This window comes from Myotis brandtii, unplaced genomic scaffold (assembly GCF_000412655.1).
Source record: "Myotis brandtii unplaced genomic scaffold, ASM41265v1 scaffold478, whole genome shotgun sequence".
NCBI classification, from domain to species: Eukaryota; Metazoa; Chordata; class Mammalia; order Chiroptera; family Vespertilionidae; genus Myotis; species Myotis brandtii.
The window spans coordinates 27,850-46,025 of NW_005368264.1; the positions used below are offsets into that span (position 1 = coordinate 27,850).

Genomic DNA, 18,176 nt, shown 5'->3' on the forward strand with positions numbered 1-18,176 from the left:
GCATGGCTGCCGGCTGCCATCTTGGCTGACAGTTAATTTGCATAAGGATATGCTGATTAGCCAATGGGAAGGGTAGCGGTCGTATGCTAATTACCATGTTTCTCTTTTATTAGTGTAGATTTTATTTAATCCTCAAAAATTCCTGTTAGGTATTATAAATACTTTTATCTCTATTTTACAGATGATGAAATGAAGACTTAGTGATTTGAGGTAACTTACTCAAGTTCCCAGAACTGTTAAGTGGCAAAGTAGGGATACAAATGTACATGTCCAATGTCTTTACCATTATACAATATTGTCTTTACAAGTATAAGTAAATAATGTTGTATTCCATTACTCTTGATTTTATACACATTATTACAATTTTGAAGGAAAGATAATCACAAGAAGTATATGTCAACTGTGTACAGACATAGGGCACGTCAACTCTTTTTCAGAGAACATATTAATTACAATCCAAAGTTCAAGGACTACAGGAATTAAGTAAGGAAATAATACCCTTCGTGGGTGTGGCTAAAATCAGAAATGTGACCTAAAGTACATGGTCTTGAATTGAAGGTCCCGTTCTTTCAGCTGGAGAAAGGAATCCCCAAAACCAGGACGATAATCAGTATAGTCCTTCTGTGCCTTTTCTATGTTATTCAAAAGGTAAAGCTAACCACAGCATATCTTTTATACTACATATGCCTACAAGCCTTCCTGGCACAATTTTATGGGTTCTCCTCTCTTCTCTTTCAGTCTGCCTTTGATGTTTATTATAATCATTATACTCCCACAAATATATTTTGGTACTCAAATACATAGAAGCATGGAACAGACTGTCGAATCTCAGAGGGAAGGCAGGGGTGGGAAGGGATCAACCAAAGAACTTGTATGCATATATGCATAAGCCATGGACACAGACAATAGGGTGGTGAAGGACTGGGTTTGGGGGTGCTAGAAGGGGTCAATGGGGGTAAAAAGGAGATATATGTAATACTTTCAACAATAAAGATTTAATTAAAAAAAAATACATTCTTTTGATGAGTATATCATTTTGCTGAAATATGATCAGTTGTGCTATATCCTTTTATGACCTCATTTTTTCTCTTAGCAATGTATGTTGGATATCCTTCCGTTATAATATTATACCAATATAGATATGTGCATATATAATTTTATAAAAGTATATATGTAAATATTTGTCATCTTAAGTTTTAATGACTGCATAGTTTGGCATGGTTGCATAGAGAAAGAATATTAAATGTCTCAATATTGTAGAAATATGGCATCATTTAATGAAATCATTGTTGATAAGTTTTGGTTCTAATATTTTAATATTTTTAGAACAATGTCATGAGAATGTCTAATTCTTCATGGTGATTCATTTGTGAAGTGATTTCTGAGAATAAATTTCCAAAGATGTAATTGCTAAGTCAAAATGGTTTTATCAATCAATTTAGTCTGCATTTTTCTACACTAACAAACAACTCAAAGGATTCCAGTGGCTTATAACAGTTTATCTCTTGCTCACACAGACTGAGGACAGCCTCTCTCTCTCTGTCTCTCTCTCCTCTCTCTCTCTTCCTCCATCCCTCCCTCCCTCTCTCTTTGGATCTTATGAGGGGTAAAGAGATTGACAACTATGAATTTATTTTTTTTAAAAATCTTCTGGAGGGAAATATTCCATATCAATTCTATTCACAATTCACTGTCCAGAGTCAGCATGAATTCAAGAGGACAGACAAGCAAAACACTCCTTCAGAGAAGAGATGTAAAACTACAATCCCTCCAGGGAGAGAATAAAGTATTTTGAGCAACAGTACTATCAAAAGTGCCTATAAAAATGCATACTAAGGCCCAGGCAGCATGTCTTGGTGGTTGAGCATCGACCTAGGAATCAGGAGGTCACAGTTCGATTCCCAGTCAGGGCACACACCTGGGTTGTGGGCTCGATCCACAATGGGGGGCATGCAGGAGGTAGCTGATCAATGATTTTCTTTCATCACTGATGTTTCTCTCTATCTCCCCTTCTTCCTCCCCCTATGAAAAAAAATTTTTTTAAAGGAAAAGGAGAAATGATTTAAAACCACACACACAATGCATACTATGATCACTACTGTTACTGTAAAAAAGGACAAGCTTAAATGTCACCACAGAGCACAAAGATTCTGAAATAGAGAAAGAATATCAAATGTCTCAATCCATTCTTAGCAGATAATTTAAATACACATTATGGAGAAGTAACATAAATAAAAGACCTTGTAGATAACAAGTAAGGATAACCGTCTACATTTCTATTTGCCAAACAAACTCTGCCAAAACATGACCACCACACATTTTCAATCCCAACCACTGGATGACCACAAGCCATAGTTTCTACCCCTACGTCATCATTGGTTTCTTCACCACATTTCTTCAGAAGAGATTTAATTGAGTGAAATAGAATTTAACCATGAAATAAGAGGTTTTTTATAAAGTAAACCAAACTAATAATCTGTTGATATGTTTGGATTTATAGCTTCCGGTCACTTTTTAGCTCTTGAAATGATATGGAGATACTGTTAGCAGAAACCAGGTGAGATTGTTAAGATCATTGACAATTGAATGTAAAGACATCAGGTTAGTAAAGATACTTAGCCTAGGGTTTAAAGCTCTGGGGAAAGGTTTTCTTATTTACTTTTAAATGGCAAACACAGAGATGCAAAGAGGAAGCAAGAATGAAAAGTAAGGTAGGCATGGAGGTTCTAGAAGAATATTAACAATGTGGTTTTTAACCCTGAGTTGCCACGGCTGTAGTTGACAAAAGGCAGCATAAGTTTTGATGAATAGACAATGACATATTTTCACATTAATATAGCCAAGGGAGCCCTAGCCAGTTTTGCTCAGTGGATAGAGCATCAGCCTGGGAACTGAAAGGTCCCAGGTTCGATTCCAGTCAAGGGCACATGCCCGGGTTGTGGGTTTGATCCTCAGTGGGGGACTTGCAGGAGGCAGCCAATCCATGATTCTCTCTCATCATGGATGTTTCTCTCTCTCTCCCTCTTCCTTCCTCTCTGAAATCAACAAAAATATATTTTAAAAAAAATATATATATGTATCAAGGGAAAAGTTCTCTTTAATTCTGTGAAGCTTTATACTGAGAAAAAAATGCTATCCAAGAACACTTGTGTGGATGTGTGGATGATATACTCAGGGACATTCTTTTGATTGATTTATTTTTTTTAAACCTATAAACTATGTCTAACCCTTTACCTGGATGGCAGATTAATACATAGCTCCAAATTCATTCTCTAGGCAGCCACTTCCAAGTGTATTACTTCCTACAGACTGGAGCTTACAGAAGCCTAATTTTTCACCCCTCATCCCCTATGGGTTCCAAGTACTCAAGGACATACCCAAAGGTCTAAATGAGGATTGAAGCTGTAACATCAACCACATTTTCTTGTAAAGCTGGAATGGAAAATTCAGAAGGAGCTCCAAATGCACACAGAGGAGAAGGCAACATAACGATGGAGGCAGGACTGCAGTGATACAAACACCAGTGAAGAAATGCTGAGCATCCACCAGAAGCCGGAAGAGGCAGGTGTAGGTTCTCCCCCAGAGACTCTGGGGGTGTGGACCTGACAGCACCTTCATGTCAGACTTTTGGCCTCTGGTACTATGAGAGAGTAGATTTAGTTATTATAAGCCACCATGATTGTGCTAATTTGTTATCCTAGCCTAGGAAATTAACACACACACACACACACACACACACACACACACACACACACACACACACACACACACAGTCTGCCCTATGTACAGTAATCTTGCACCATAACTCCAAGCTTAGGCTTTGAAATCAAACAGAATTGGGTTCAAATCCTGGCCCAACCATTTGATGGTCACATGACTTTGGGCAAGTTGCTGAGATATCTTAACCTTAGTTTATTCTTCATAAAGTAAGATTAATAAATTTCCTTTATTAAATAGAATTATGGGTATAAAGCATCTAGTACATAGTAAGCACTCAGTCAATCTAAGTTCTTGTTTTGAATTGAATAAACAGAAGTCTAGTCACCCATCCAAGAGTCTAGGGTCACTGAAAGGCTATTCAATATGCTCTGCAAGAACCTGCACAGGCTGACATATTAGTGTCTAAGACCAGCCTACTGGAAGAGCTGAGGCTTCAGAATTACCCAGGATGCAAGTCGGGTTAGGAATCAGATGCCATAGGAGAGAATTAGTGCCCAGTCCTGCTATCTTCTTGGAGACCCAGCAAGACCATCTCAAAATGAGACAGTGGCTTCTGGGCATAACTGGCTACTTGAGATAAAAAAATTATCTTGTTTATAGAATGAATCATCCTTTGGGAGTAGTTGATCTTTTAATCTGTAAGCATGAATCATAAACTCTTTGGTAACAATAGTGAAATCAAGAAAGGATTAAAACTCAAGAAGTTCTCTCATACACACGCAGAAGTGTTCTCTTAATAATCTTTAAAACCACCATTCTTAATTTGGAAGTATTGCAGAGGAAAATATTGTTAGTAATCAGGTAGTAACATAAATGTATCTTCGTAATGTCCTAACAACCCTATGTGAAATAGTAGGATACCTTCTAATATTTCCCATTTCCTCTTCTCTGCATGATTTACCCCTTTTACCCCAATTGTTTGTAAGTTCAGTGACATCAAGGAGTTTTATCTGTTTTGTATCCCAACTTTGGTACATGGTAGGCACTGAAAAAATGTCTGTGGAATGAATCAGGTTGCCTAGCTGTAGTTCTGAGTTCAAGTGTTACCATCAAATATTTGTTCTAATCTTGACCTTAAACAACATGGAGGTACAGTGTTGACATTCCAGGAGGCTTTCAAATAATGCAGGTCAGAGCCTATATCAGATCCTTGCAAGTAGAGGTTGTGTCTAAGAACAAATTCCAGGAGCATCTGCTGTTCCAATAGAGACTGAGGTCAGGTGAATTAGCAGCGACTTCGTGGGGGTGTGCAGAGTGCCAGGCCAGGTCTGGTGACCAAATGTACCACACCTACACTGTATCCCTGGAGACCAGCAATACAAAGTCTTGCTGACAAGCAGATTGAACTAGGACTTAGACTACCTGGGTTTTCCCTCTGAAAATTTGGAGCCAATTGCCTATACTCCCCAAGCCAGTCATGGCGAACCTATGACACGCGTGTCAGAGGTGACACGCGAACTCATTTTTTTTGGTTGATTTTTCTTTGTTAAATGGCATTTAAATATAGAAAATAAATATCAAAAATATAAGTCTTTGTTTTACTATGGTTGCAAATATCAAAAAATTTCTATATGTGACACGGCACCAGAGTTAAGTTAGGGTTTTTCAAAATGCTGACACGCCGAGCTCAAAAGGTTCGCCATCACTGCCCCAAACCTTAGTTTCCTCTGTTAAAAACAGAGGTCAAACAGAAAAGGGATTTTGAAACTTTATCTTAAAATATAGGTAACTGCTTTGCTTCACGAAATGAAATATATAGAAGGTATTCCACTATTTAGAAATGAATAGCAGCAACCTAATGACCTCACCCTCCTTTATCTAAACGCTAAGAGCCAATTCTGTGGAGACCCTGGAGAAATGAGAATGTAGCTTGGAAATCCCAGCTTAGAGGTCACCTTAGGTCACATCATTTCAGATGTCTTCTACAGTAAAGACATTATTAGTTGGATGGGGAAAGAAAATAAGGAATTTATTATAAATTCAGGCTTAGGCAGAGGTCACAGATATCTAAGTCATTTTTAAGCTGCCCTACCTCCTACAAGTACAGATGACCTTTATTATATTAATACAGTTTCTTGTGACTTACAAGTCTAAGAGCTAGTGTTGGTGAAAGATGGCTAGATGAACTTGAACAGCAAAATTCTCTTTTAGGGTGCTACCTAGCCCTTTCTATATCTCATTGTGCAAGTTTCTTAATATTCTTATGCTTAAGTGTCTTCATTTGCACAGTTAGACAAGATCTACCATATATAGTTGTTCTGAAAATTCGATAAGGTACTTTATGGGAGTTTGGCTAAATTGTGGCTCCATAATAAAGTAAGACTTTTATTACAATAGCAAAGAAGACCAAAAGTCAAATAAGGAGTTTCATGGTCAATATGTAATTCTGCTAATATCCATTCTTACAAATATCTTTATTAATATAAGATTCAGATAGTTATTTGGATTTTTATTTCTATATTTTATTAAGTATTAAACATCTATTTAAGTACAGAGCAATAGATTTTCATAATTACAGCTCACATAATCCTCCCAAATATGCTCTCCAGATAAAATCAACTATAAAGTCAAGAATGACATACAGAGAAAGTTTTGACTTGCTCAATGTGGTCTAAAACTTTGAAATCAAGCTATATAAAATAATTCTGTATATATACAATGCTAATTTAATTTTTTAAATTATGTAAATCTACAAACATTATTGCACCACTTTAAATCACTTTTGAGTATAAAAAAAGTAGACTAAAGTCGTCACCTATAGAACCCATAAACTATTTGAAGGTAAGCTCCTACAGGGAAGATCTCTGACTCTATTCATTTTTTGAATCTTTCAAGATAAGGTCTACCCAACAAGCTTGCAATTTGAAGAGGCCCTGAAGGGAAGTTGGTGGTTTCCAAAAAAGGTCTCTAAGTAGCCTGGGGATGTGATATTTACACTATCATTTCCCACATTCCCAAGTCCTTAAGTGTCATGGTTCTGAAATCTTATTTTATCAGTATAATGGGAGAAGTTCATCTCTTAAACACTGTCTTAGATGAACCAGGCTCACAAGAGATGAATGTACAAAATGAGGGTGGTTACATATTAATTCAGTTAATTAAGTATTATAGCAATCATGGATCCAGACAACCCAGTTAGCATGACCCCAAGAGATGAATGTACAAAATGAGGGTGCTTACATATTAATTCAGTTAATTAAGTATGATAGCAATCATGGATCCAGACAACCCAGTTAGCATGACCAGTGTTTGTTTTCTTTAGACAAAATGGAAAATTGGATAGGAAGCTAAATTCTAATCAGAGGGTTGCTTTGAATGCAATTTGCTTTCTTTAGACAAAATGGAAAATTGGATAGGGAAGCTAAATTCTAATCAGAGGGTTGCTTTGAATGCACAAAAGTTAGTTGTATAATTCAAACATGTGGCAGGTAGTGGCTACTATTCATGGAGAGATTATGTAGCTTGCAAGTTTACTTAGCCCTTGGGTGATAGAACCCTAAGTAGAGACCACATCTGCTTTTCTCCAAAGTTAATGCCCTGTTTTAATAAGTGTGACTTTCATTTGATGTCATGAGCTATAAAAGAGAAGTATGTTTGCTCATAGAGCTTGTAATCTCACTAGGAAGCCAACTCTAACGTTTATTTTACGGTCAGAAAGTAATATAAAGCAATATATAATTGATGCCCAGGGTCCAGATGGTAATCATGGTAAGAGAAAGTACAATAAAAGCCAGAAGATTCAATGAAATGCTTCAGAAAAAAAAGGCAGACTATGTTTTAATCAGAACATTCAAGGAGAAAATCCTGGCTAGATGTCTGACCTTCAGCTACATTTACCTTTGTTCATGTTTGAAGTCACAGCTACTCACAGGAAATCAGAACAGAAATTGGTTTGGTAATACAAATTCCTGTCATAGTGTAAATAGGTCTTCACAAGGCTCATCTGCATACAGTAGACATTAGTAGAAATGGCTACTATAGTCTTTCCAAAAGCACATCATCAATGATCTCTAATGATTAATAAGTAATAATCAACTTAAACTGCTTTGTATTCTATTTATCAATCACAAACTCAGTTGGGAAGCAAAAGGTATGTGGAATTTTACATTGCAGTGCAGTTCTCTTAAAGCAGAGGTTCTTAACCTGGGAGATTTTGCCCTCCAGGGAACATTTGGCAATGTCAGAGACATCTTTGATAGTGTCCATAGGAGTGACAGGAAATGCCACTATCAAAGAGTACATAGAGAGTCCAGGAATGCTGACAAATATCTAGCCTATAATGCACAGCACAGACCCCCAATAACAGAGAATTATCTGATGTGAAATGATCATCATGCTGAGGTTGAGAGAACCAGATGGAGGCTGAAAAAAATCCTGTTATGTGTTATCAGTACCCAAAACTAACACATGTTCACACCTATGGTTTTCATGGTCTCCTTGCTGAGATGGACAGAAAATAGGTCCAGTCCCATTTTAAGATGGAAAAGACCAAAGCCAACTGATCTATATAGAATCTCCAAGGACATGATTCTTCACCTTAAGAATAAGCCATATCTGAAGTTATTTAGGGCTAGGACCTTAGAATACAACAAGATGAAATAAGAAAAAGTATAAAGAGCAGTAAAACACAAGATAGATAAAAATGTATTAGAATTCACAAGAATCAAAAAGGAATTCAATTAATAAGTGTGTGTGTGTGGGTGGGTGTGTGTTGCGGGAGGGGGGGCATATTTTCTTGCAGGAAATAATAAAAAGTGGGCCAAAGCATAACAAAGGGATTAAAGCAATTGAAGGAATGGGATTATTTCATGACAACTGAAAAAGAGATACAGAAATGCAAATCACAACTGCAATTTCCCCACCTTCTCTTCACTCAGGACCGTCCTCAAGAAATGAGACTTCCTGGAAGATCTATTCTAGATTCAGTGTCAGTATTCAGTTGTCTAAATGTTAGGCACAATGAAAAAGAATATCTGAGATCCACAAATGGAAATTAAAGTTGGAACCCCCAAAAGGCAAGCCTCAGGATTCATTCTTTTTTTTTTAAATTGATTTCAGAGAGGATGTGAGAGGGAGGGAGAGAGGGAAATATCAATGATGAGAGCAAATGATTGATCGGCTGCCTCCTGCATGCCCTCCATTGGGGATTGAGCCTGCAACCAGGTATGAAAATAATCAGTTTCAGCACTCTACATAATCTCCCAATTTAGGTATTTTATTGCTGTTTTGATGAATTAAAAAATAAGTAATATACTCAGTGTATGTGCACCATCTCCAATGCAGGTCCTGACCAAGAATTGAACTGGTTCATAGGTTGACACTCAACTACTGAGCCACCCAGGCCAGGCCAGGATTCCTTATAGGAAGGACCTTGTGTTTAGATGAGTCACATACTCAATGTAACCTTTATTTTCTCATATACTTTGATATTATTAGAATTCCACCCTCCATAAATAACCAGTGAACTGATTGTTGTGGGTGTGCCCTCTCCTCCTTCAACATGAAAACAGACTTATTCTTTTTTAGTCCTGGAGCCAAAGTTCATTTCATTGTGTCATTTATTTGAGCCTGATTTTCAGACATTTCTGTATTACTACCAAAGATTTGAAATAAGCCATCATAGATCATGATTCATTCAATGTTTTTCATGTAAAGATGACAGTGATTTCACTCTCCTAAGAGTAGAAGTTTACTCCAGGATTAAATTTCCACTTAACATTTAGAAAACAAAATAGCCTCAAATTTTCAGTAGTTTTACTACTGAAGAAAATTCCTGGAAGGAGCTCTGTTCTTTCTTTCTAAAGCCTGAGATAATTCTGTAGAAAGTTATTTCCCATGTAATAAAGAATCAAAATTTCCAACTTCAAAAGTATATAAAACTACATGTTTTGGATAGAATATTCACCACCCAGTAAATGCAGTCCAGAACATGTTTGTATCATAAGACTAATTTATTTCTGGTGTCCTAAAGTACTCAGTTTTTTCCTCCCTACTCAGTTTCCTCCCTCCCTTTCTCCCAAATTCTAATAGTAGCAGATGAATCTCTAATCACTTAGGTTGTGTATATCATGTAAATAATTTTGTTTTCACTTAGAAATGTGGGTAATTCCATTTGCATTTCCATTCTTAATAAAATATAATAGAGTTACTTTCCCAATTAGGATTCAGCCTGAATGTATGTGTTTAGGGCAATGTGCAGGGACAATGGCCCAATACCATTCTCGTTTCTCACTTCTTCCAGTTCTCTAATTTTTGCCCTATAGTTTTGTGTTCTTAAGCCCTCCTTTATACATTTGATCAAATAAACTCATAGAGAGTATCAGCTTAGGTAATTACTTTTTTATTGTTTTATTGCTTAAAGTATTACAAAGAGTATTATATATGTCTCCTTTTTTTTCTCCCCTTGACCTTCCCCTAGCCTCCCATACCCCCCAGTGTCTTGTGTCCATTGGTTATGCTTATATGCATGCAGGTAATTACTTTAATAGTGGTTAAGAGAAACCTGGTAGGCCTAGGAGATCTTGAGTGGCCAGACCATGTGTAGCATCTGTTCACAGATGTTAAATCCACTTGGGGATCTAATTCATCCTAAAATAATCAGTTTCAGCACTCTACATAATCTCCTGATTTAGGTATTTTATTGCTATTTTGATGAATTAAAAAAAGAAGTAATACACTCAGTGTATGTGCAATTAAATAGAAAATGTACCAAGATCTCAAATGGCTAGAAGGAAAGACAGAGTTAATACCAAAGAAGAGTTACTAAATAAGAGCAACCTGTATACAATCTTTAATAATGTCAGGCCTGTGGATGTATCACACAGAGATGATTTCATCTAAACTTCACATTAAAAGAAAATATTACCTCTATTATACAGATTTTAAAAAGGGCTTAAAGAAGATATGTAATCTATTCAAAGTCATGAAATTAGTAATGGACAGTTAGGGTTTGAATTTAGGTTTATCTGAACCGATACTGTACAGTCTCCACAAAGGATATTTTAGAGAATGATGGGGTGCAAATGGTGGAGGTGGGGACCACAAAGACATTGTCAATGAAATGTGATCTGAGACAGGCCTTGAGGATGGTGTCAGAAGGTCACGGGGAAGGCTAACTGCAAGGGCACCATCTCCAATGCAGGTCCTGGCAAAAGTCATGAGTTGTTTCACTTTGTAGGTCAATAGTGAAAGAAAAGGTCAGAAAGTTAAGCCCTGCGTCAGCCTGCGGACTGAAGGGTTCCAGGTTCAATTCAGGTCAAGGGCACATGCTGGGGTTGCAGGCTCCATCCCCAGTAGGGGGCATGCAGGAGGCAGCCAATCAATAATTCTCTATCATCATTGATGTTTCCATCTTTCTCTCCCTTTCCCTTACCTCTCTTAAATCAATAAAAAAAATATTTTTAAAAATACTCAGATACTTTTAAAAAAGAAAAAAAGAAAGTTAAGTTCTAGATAAATTATGCTTTAATTATAAGGCTCAGAAGTTATTATTTTCAATGCCATACACCTAATGGGAGAATTACATACTCATAGTGACATTTTTAGACAGTTACTATGACAGCAGCATGATAAAAACTACTTTGAAGTGGGAAGAGATAGGAAGAAGCAGAGAGATAAGTTCATAATATTTCTGGCAAGAGAAGGTGGTGTAACTGATGGTGATGACAGCGGGATTGTGAATGAAGCCCAGATACAAGAAAAGCGTTCCCCTGTGGAGAGATACTGAGCTGGACTTGGCTGGAGATTGAACGGGATGAGCAAGAGATAACGGAAGCAAGCATTCTTCAAGATTGTACCGTGGTTTGAGTAAGATACGGGTGATTCAGTTATATGACATAAGGAAGTGAAGAAAGTGAAGTGAACTGACTGGCTAGGAAGTGACCAGGCTAAAGATGACCAGTCAGATTATATATATCATCCTGTTCCTGGAACAATACGAGGCTGGAAAAGACATCAGTATTTTATTAGGAACAAATGAATGATCCAGAGTAGTGGCCATAGTCTAGGCCTCTTAAAAGTTGATATTATTGCTTTTTTCCCATCTTGCAAGACGGCGGGTGAAAAGAAAACTGAGAAGCTGGATACCAAGGAGAAGAAGCCTGACACTAAGGAGAAGAAACCTGAAGCCAAGAAGAAGGCCGATGCCGATGGCAAGGTTAAGGCCCCTAAGAAGGGGAAGCCCCACTGCAGCCGAAACCCCGTCCTTGTCAGAGGAATTGGCTGATCCTCCCGGTCAGCTATGTATTTGCGAAAGGCCATGTACACGAGAAAGTATTCAGCCCCTAAATCCAGGATTGAAAAGAATCCTGGATTTGTGCTACTGTCACAAAACCAGTTGGTGGCGACAAGAATGGTGGTACCCGAGTGGTTAAACTCCGCCAAATGCCTAGATATTATCCTACTGAAGATGTGCCCCGAAAGCTGCTGAGCCACGGCATGAAACCCTCAGTCAGCATGTGCGGAGTCTGCGGGCCAGCATCCCTCCTGGGACCATTCTGATCATCCTCACTGGGCGCACAGAGGCAAGAGGGTGGTTTTCCTGAAGCAGCTGGGCAGTGGCTTGCCACTTGTGACTGAACCTCTGTCCCTCAATTGAGTTCCTCTTCGTAGAAGACACCAGACATTTGCCATCGCCACCTCCACCAAAATTGAATCAGTGGTGTGAAAATCCCCAAACAGCTCACTGATGCTTACTTCAAGGAGAAGAAGCTGCGCAAGCCCAGACACCAGGAGGGTGAGATCTTCGACACAGAGAAAGAGAAATATGAGATTACAGAACAGCGCAAGGTTGACCAGAAAGCTGTGGACTCACAAATTCTGCCAAAAATCAAAGCTGTTCCTCAGCTCCAGGGCTACCTCCGCTCTCTGTTCGCTCTCACCAATGGGCTTTATCCTCACAAACTGGTGTTCTGAATTTCTTATAAGAACCCGATTAAATAACTGATATGTTAAAAAAACAACAAAAAAGTTGATATTATTTTTAAAATATATTTTTTTTTCTTGTCAGAGAGAAAGGGAGAGGGAGAGAGAGATAGGAACATCAATGATGAGAGAGAATCACTGATTGGCTGCCTCCTGCACACCCCACGCCGGGGAATCAAGCCTGCAACCAGGGCATGTGCCCTGACTGGGAATCAAACTGTGATATTATTTTGTAGTCAAAGATACCTGGAAAGGTATATGGTATACAATTTATGTGCATGCTTTTAATTCAGATTTTTTAAAAAATTGAACCCAAAGGTCACTGAGAACTTGCTACTAGGCTTTTGGTCCCACTGATATTGAAAGTTGTTATTAGGTGTCTCTCCTGCAGAACTGGTCTTGATAAGCAGACACCTCTCAGGGGATAAAGTCCAAGAACTTAACTTTCAAAGACAGAAAAAAAATCAAGGAAGAAAAAGACCAAGACACCTGAAAATTAGTAGAAGGAGAATTAAATTCACCTAAAATGTTATTTGGGATACAAGAACACAATCAGGGTGGCCAGTAGGGAAAACCAATAGCGCAAAGTTGGTGAAATGTGCAAAGAAAAGTTTTCCCAATGACCCTGTGAGTCAGCTCTTGTCTATGACCTGGTGCCAGCACTACAAACAGATTGTTTTTTAAATAGAAATGCTTAGGTATAATTATTTTTGTTTCTAGAAACAGGAAAATGCTACTAGCAATGACATTTCAGAACAGACAAGGACAGGCTAAAAAGAGGAAAAGATCCAGAGGGTGGTGCCTGGGAAAGGAATTAAACTGAAATAATCATTTCATATTCTGCACTTTGAAAGGAGAAAAGAGATGTGGTTATTTGAAATCTGCGATGCCTTTTAAAATATATTTTCATTGGAGGAAATAAGATTGAAGTCCATGTGGTAAAAAATTACTCAAGCCCTAACCGGTTTGGCTCAGTGGATAGAGCGTCGGCCTGCGGACTGAAGGGCCCCAGGTTCAATTCCGGTCAAGGGCATGTACCTTGGTTGTGGGCACATCCCCAGTAGGGAGTGTGCAGAAGGCAGCTGATCGATGTTTCTCTCTCATTGATGTTTCTAACTCTCTATCCCTCTCCCTTCCCCTCTGTAAAAAATCAATAAAATATATATTTTAAAACATTACTCAAAAGGTTAAACACTAAATTAAAATATACAAAAGAAAATAAAAGTGAATTTTCAGTTGTATTTTTTGAGTCTTTCTTTTCATGTAATTAGAGCACTCATATTCATGTCTACAAGTCCAAATCAAGACCAGCCTTAGAAATATGTGGCACAAATTCAAGAGCTTTCTAAAAATCTTGCCCAAAAGAAAGTCCCTATTTGCCTGCCATGGATTTGGGGTTTCTGTAATGACAGAGGTAGTTATTTATCTTCATATAATCTCTGAAAAATTTCCTTTAGAAGTGGGAGTTTTCCTGAAAGTGGCTTATATATTACCTTTCTATAAGTCATTCACACGACAGAGAGAAAAAGATCCTCAGAGAGTTCATGAAGGAGAAAAGCTGGGGCTGAAACAAGGTGGGGAGCTCCAGTGCACTCTGACCAGGACACCTGATCTCATCACTTCTTGAAAGTCAATTCCCACATTTCATTTCTTCTGGAGTCTCCTGGGATTGGATTGCCCATTCCTCTTCTTTTCCACAGCAAAACTTTCCCCCTGGGACTCCATCTTCTTGAGGAATGAGTGCTGAAGCATAATTTTTCTCTAGCTATTCGTGTTCTATAGTAAACCCATAAATCCTGTTTGCATTTGCTAAGATTTTTAGCCTCAGATAACTAGTGGGGGGAAGATAAGCTCCCACAATATACCTTGAGGGAGTTACAGACCATAAGAGCTTTGTTAGTCATAGGTCACCTTATCTTCATCAGAATAGGACTGGGGCTGAGCCTCATTGTTGTTGCTTTTTTTTAAAAATTGAGAGTCAGATTTGCCACGCCTTCATCTAATCTTGGTAAGCCCCAAGCAACTGTTTCTCAACTTTATACCAACAGCCCACTTCCTTCAACTCTTTCCATAAAGATAACCTGTTGTCAAATGTAGAATCAAGGGGAAATTCCAAACCAGTACCAGGCCTCTGCTCTTCCAAACAGACTTTCATGTAGTACACCACTTACTGCCATCTTCCATTTTGTATAAAAAAAGTGAGAAAGAAAAATCTACATTCTTTAAATTAAAATGATTGCAAAGCCCTAGCCGGTCTGGCTCAGTGGATAGAGCATCAGCCTGCGGACCAAAGGGTCCTGGGTTCAATTCCAGTCAAGGGCACATACCTTGGTTACAGGCTCCCTGGGCCTGGCCTTGGTCAGGGCTTGTGCAGGAGGCAACCAATCGATGTGTTTCTCTCACATTGATCTTTCTCTCTGTCTTTCCCTCTCTCCTCCACTCTCTCTAAAAATCAGTGGAAAAATATCCTCTGGTGAGGATTAACAAAAAATAAAAATTAAATGACTGCAAATTTTCTACACAAAATTGTTCCTATGCCCTTTCCACCCCGACCTTGATAAAGTACATTTAAAAATAATTTTAATTTGATTTGGTCAGTTATTCACTTAAAAATTAGGGCACTTTGACAAGTCTAGGGGACCTAGAATTTGGGCAAATATGAACCTTCAATAAGGGCTAACAAAATGACTGCAAATTTTCTACACAAAATTGTTCCTATGCCCTTTCCACCCCCACCTTGATAAAGTACATTTAAAAATAATTTTAATTTGATTTGGTCATTCACTTAAAAATTAGGGCACTTTGACTAGTCTAGGGGACCTGGAATTTGGGCAAATATGAACCTTCAATAAGGGCTAACATTTACTGAATGCCTACTATGAACTAGGCATATTATGCCCATATTTTGTTAATTCATAATATTTGTGCAAGGCAGGTGTTATTAGCTGTATTTTTCTGAATGGATTAAGTTTCACAGATATCTTACTTAATCAATTGCCCATGACTGTATCTTAAATATTCCTTAGTGTAATGGATGCCAAAATTGATATTACCGGCAAAATTGGCAATTTAAAGACAATGTTTCAATGTAAACTTTATAATAAATCTATAGAATAGAGGTGGTATAGTAAAAGGTCAAGGAAGACCCACACACAATAATTTTCCATGGAAATAATTACAAAAACCTTGATTCTTCCCAAGATATTACAAAAAGTAACTTTGAATTATAGGTGATAAAAATGGTTTCACTTTCACATGGCTCAGAAGCAAAAAGTAACAGAAACGAATGTCTTCCCAGAACTTTTGTAACCTTTTGGTTTGGGGACCAGAATTTAGCAGTACAAAATGCTAAAATCAACCCCTTAATATGGGAACAGATGAGACCGCTCAGTAACTCTCAAGTAAAATATTTTCAGTACTCTCAGTTTAATTACCTCGTTTTGTTTTTTCCTGCCCATTGGTCTTTCATAAAATTATGAGTGAGAACCATTAATGTTCACAAAGCAATGCCAAGGTTACTGCCTTGACCACCTCAGTGTGGCACTGACCATAATAAACACGTAGCATTGCTCTCGATTTTCCCATGCTCCATGTGGTTTACACTGGAGAAATGCCAGACCCTCCAGACCCATCAGACCATACATCTCTGGCTTAGAGCTCTGCCAGCCACCCAAGAGCATATTGTTCCCTCCCTTTTTGAAAGCTGGTTTTCTCTCCTCCAATCATATTTGGTTTTAAAGAAATCCTCTACTCAATAAACTAGAACCCAGTAGAATCATTAAATTATTATTATTAAATAATAATAGTTTTATTTTTAATGTATTCATAAAAAACATATTATTTTTATCTTGGTAAGCTCCAATGCATGAAGAGTAGAAAGTTTTTCATCTACCTGTGATTTACCGTTTACCACATGAATTAAACATGAACTGCTACCCTAGGGCTCATTGAATTGTACAATGAAATCCAAATCATTACAAAACATTTGCTTAGTCTTTCCTCTGTTACTGGGCTACAACCCCAAGCAATTTCCCCTCTTTTAAAATGTCTACTTCAATTAAATACTTTTAAGGAATAAGGAAGTGACAAATACTCAATATTACAATAATATATATTCTACCTAGTTGCCTTCTGTAATTTGAAATCACTTGAGTCCTGCTATCATCCTATAGTGACAGTGCTGTATTTACTTTGCACAAGAAAAATTACATATTAAAAATATATGTATGTATTTTCATATATATTTATATATGTGTGTGTTTATACTGTTAATAGATATCGGCTAATCAGAACTTGAGCTACAAACATTGTTCAGCCATGACTAATCAATTATCAACATGAGAAGGTTTTATTTAGTATTATAATTTTTAGTATTTTAATATTATATTGAGTATTTTAATGTTATAATTTTATGGCATAGTTTTCTAAAATGAAATTGTGTGCTCAGTATTTTCTAATCACTTCAGGTAGATTTTGCAAAAGGAAACTCTTTTAATGGATGAAAACATGTACTAATGGAAATGCTTTTTAACAACATGGAGAAACCAAATCAACTCCAACAGGTCATAAAGTTATCCCCCTCCTCATATGTATCAATAGTGTTCATAGGTGGTATGTCTTGGCTTTTAAAAACTTGGTCTGGGTGTTTCATCGTGAAGGGTGTTTGCTGGTTTCTGTTCTGAAGGAGCTGCATTTAATACCAGTCTTTGCAGGTGACACTCATCATGATCTCCGCTGCTCAAATTGATCATCACTGGGCATGGTTGCGAAGAGTTATGCAGAAAGGATATTCAAGTAGAATCTGCAGACGTCTCGTGATTATTTCTGGTATTACATTTCTCATCAGTCATAGCCTGATGGCCATTAAGACAGATACTGGGAGTCATAAGAAAGTCTAACTAGAATTATCGAGGTATTCCATTAACAAGGATCAAATTGATGCCTCACAAAAGAAGAAACTGAGGGACAACACCTCAGGATGATCTTAAATTAAACCTGGACACCTTTTGGCCTTTAAAAACAACAACAACAACAACAAACAAACTTGGTCTAATGTATTTCTTCTGAGAAAAGCAAAGTAGAATTTAATAGTCATTGTTAAACATGAACTCACTTAAGCAGTTTTACAACTTTCAATAGTACTTTGCTTTCAGAAAGAAAAACTAAAATAGGGTAATTCTGTGTTCCAGGATATATTTGTTTATTTGAATGATCTACTAGAAATTTTAGCTTGACAGTTTAAATATCAAGAAAACTTTGTCATTTAAGTATTGGAAGAAGATTTCTACATCCCAAATGGTAAGATTTTAATAGCCCCTGTAGAAAGTCTTATTCTACTGTCCTGGAGAACCTGAATGTGGGTCCTTCAGGGACACAAGCTTAAAGAAAGAACTCTTCTCTTGTATTTTTCATAAACTGCAAAATCCTCACCAATTTGAATACAAAATTTTCAGCAGTGTTTTGATTGTTAATGTAAATTGCAGCAGAGAGTTGAAACAAAATTCTTGACTTTTAGACATTTTAGCTTTCTAACT

General features: G+C 37.4%; 1 pseudogene; it reads left to right on the forward strand.

Moving 5' to 3' along the window:
- The first annotated feature begins 11,698 nt into the window (after window positions 1-11,698).
- LOC102253716 lies at window positions 11,699-12,677 on the forward strand (annotated as a pseudogene).
- Window positions 12,678-18,176: the final 5,499 nt, after the last annotated feature.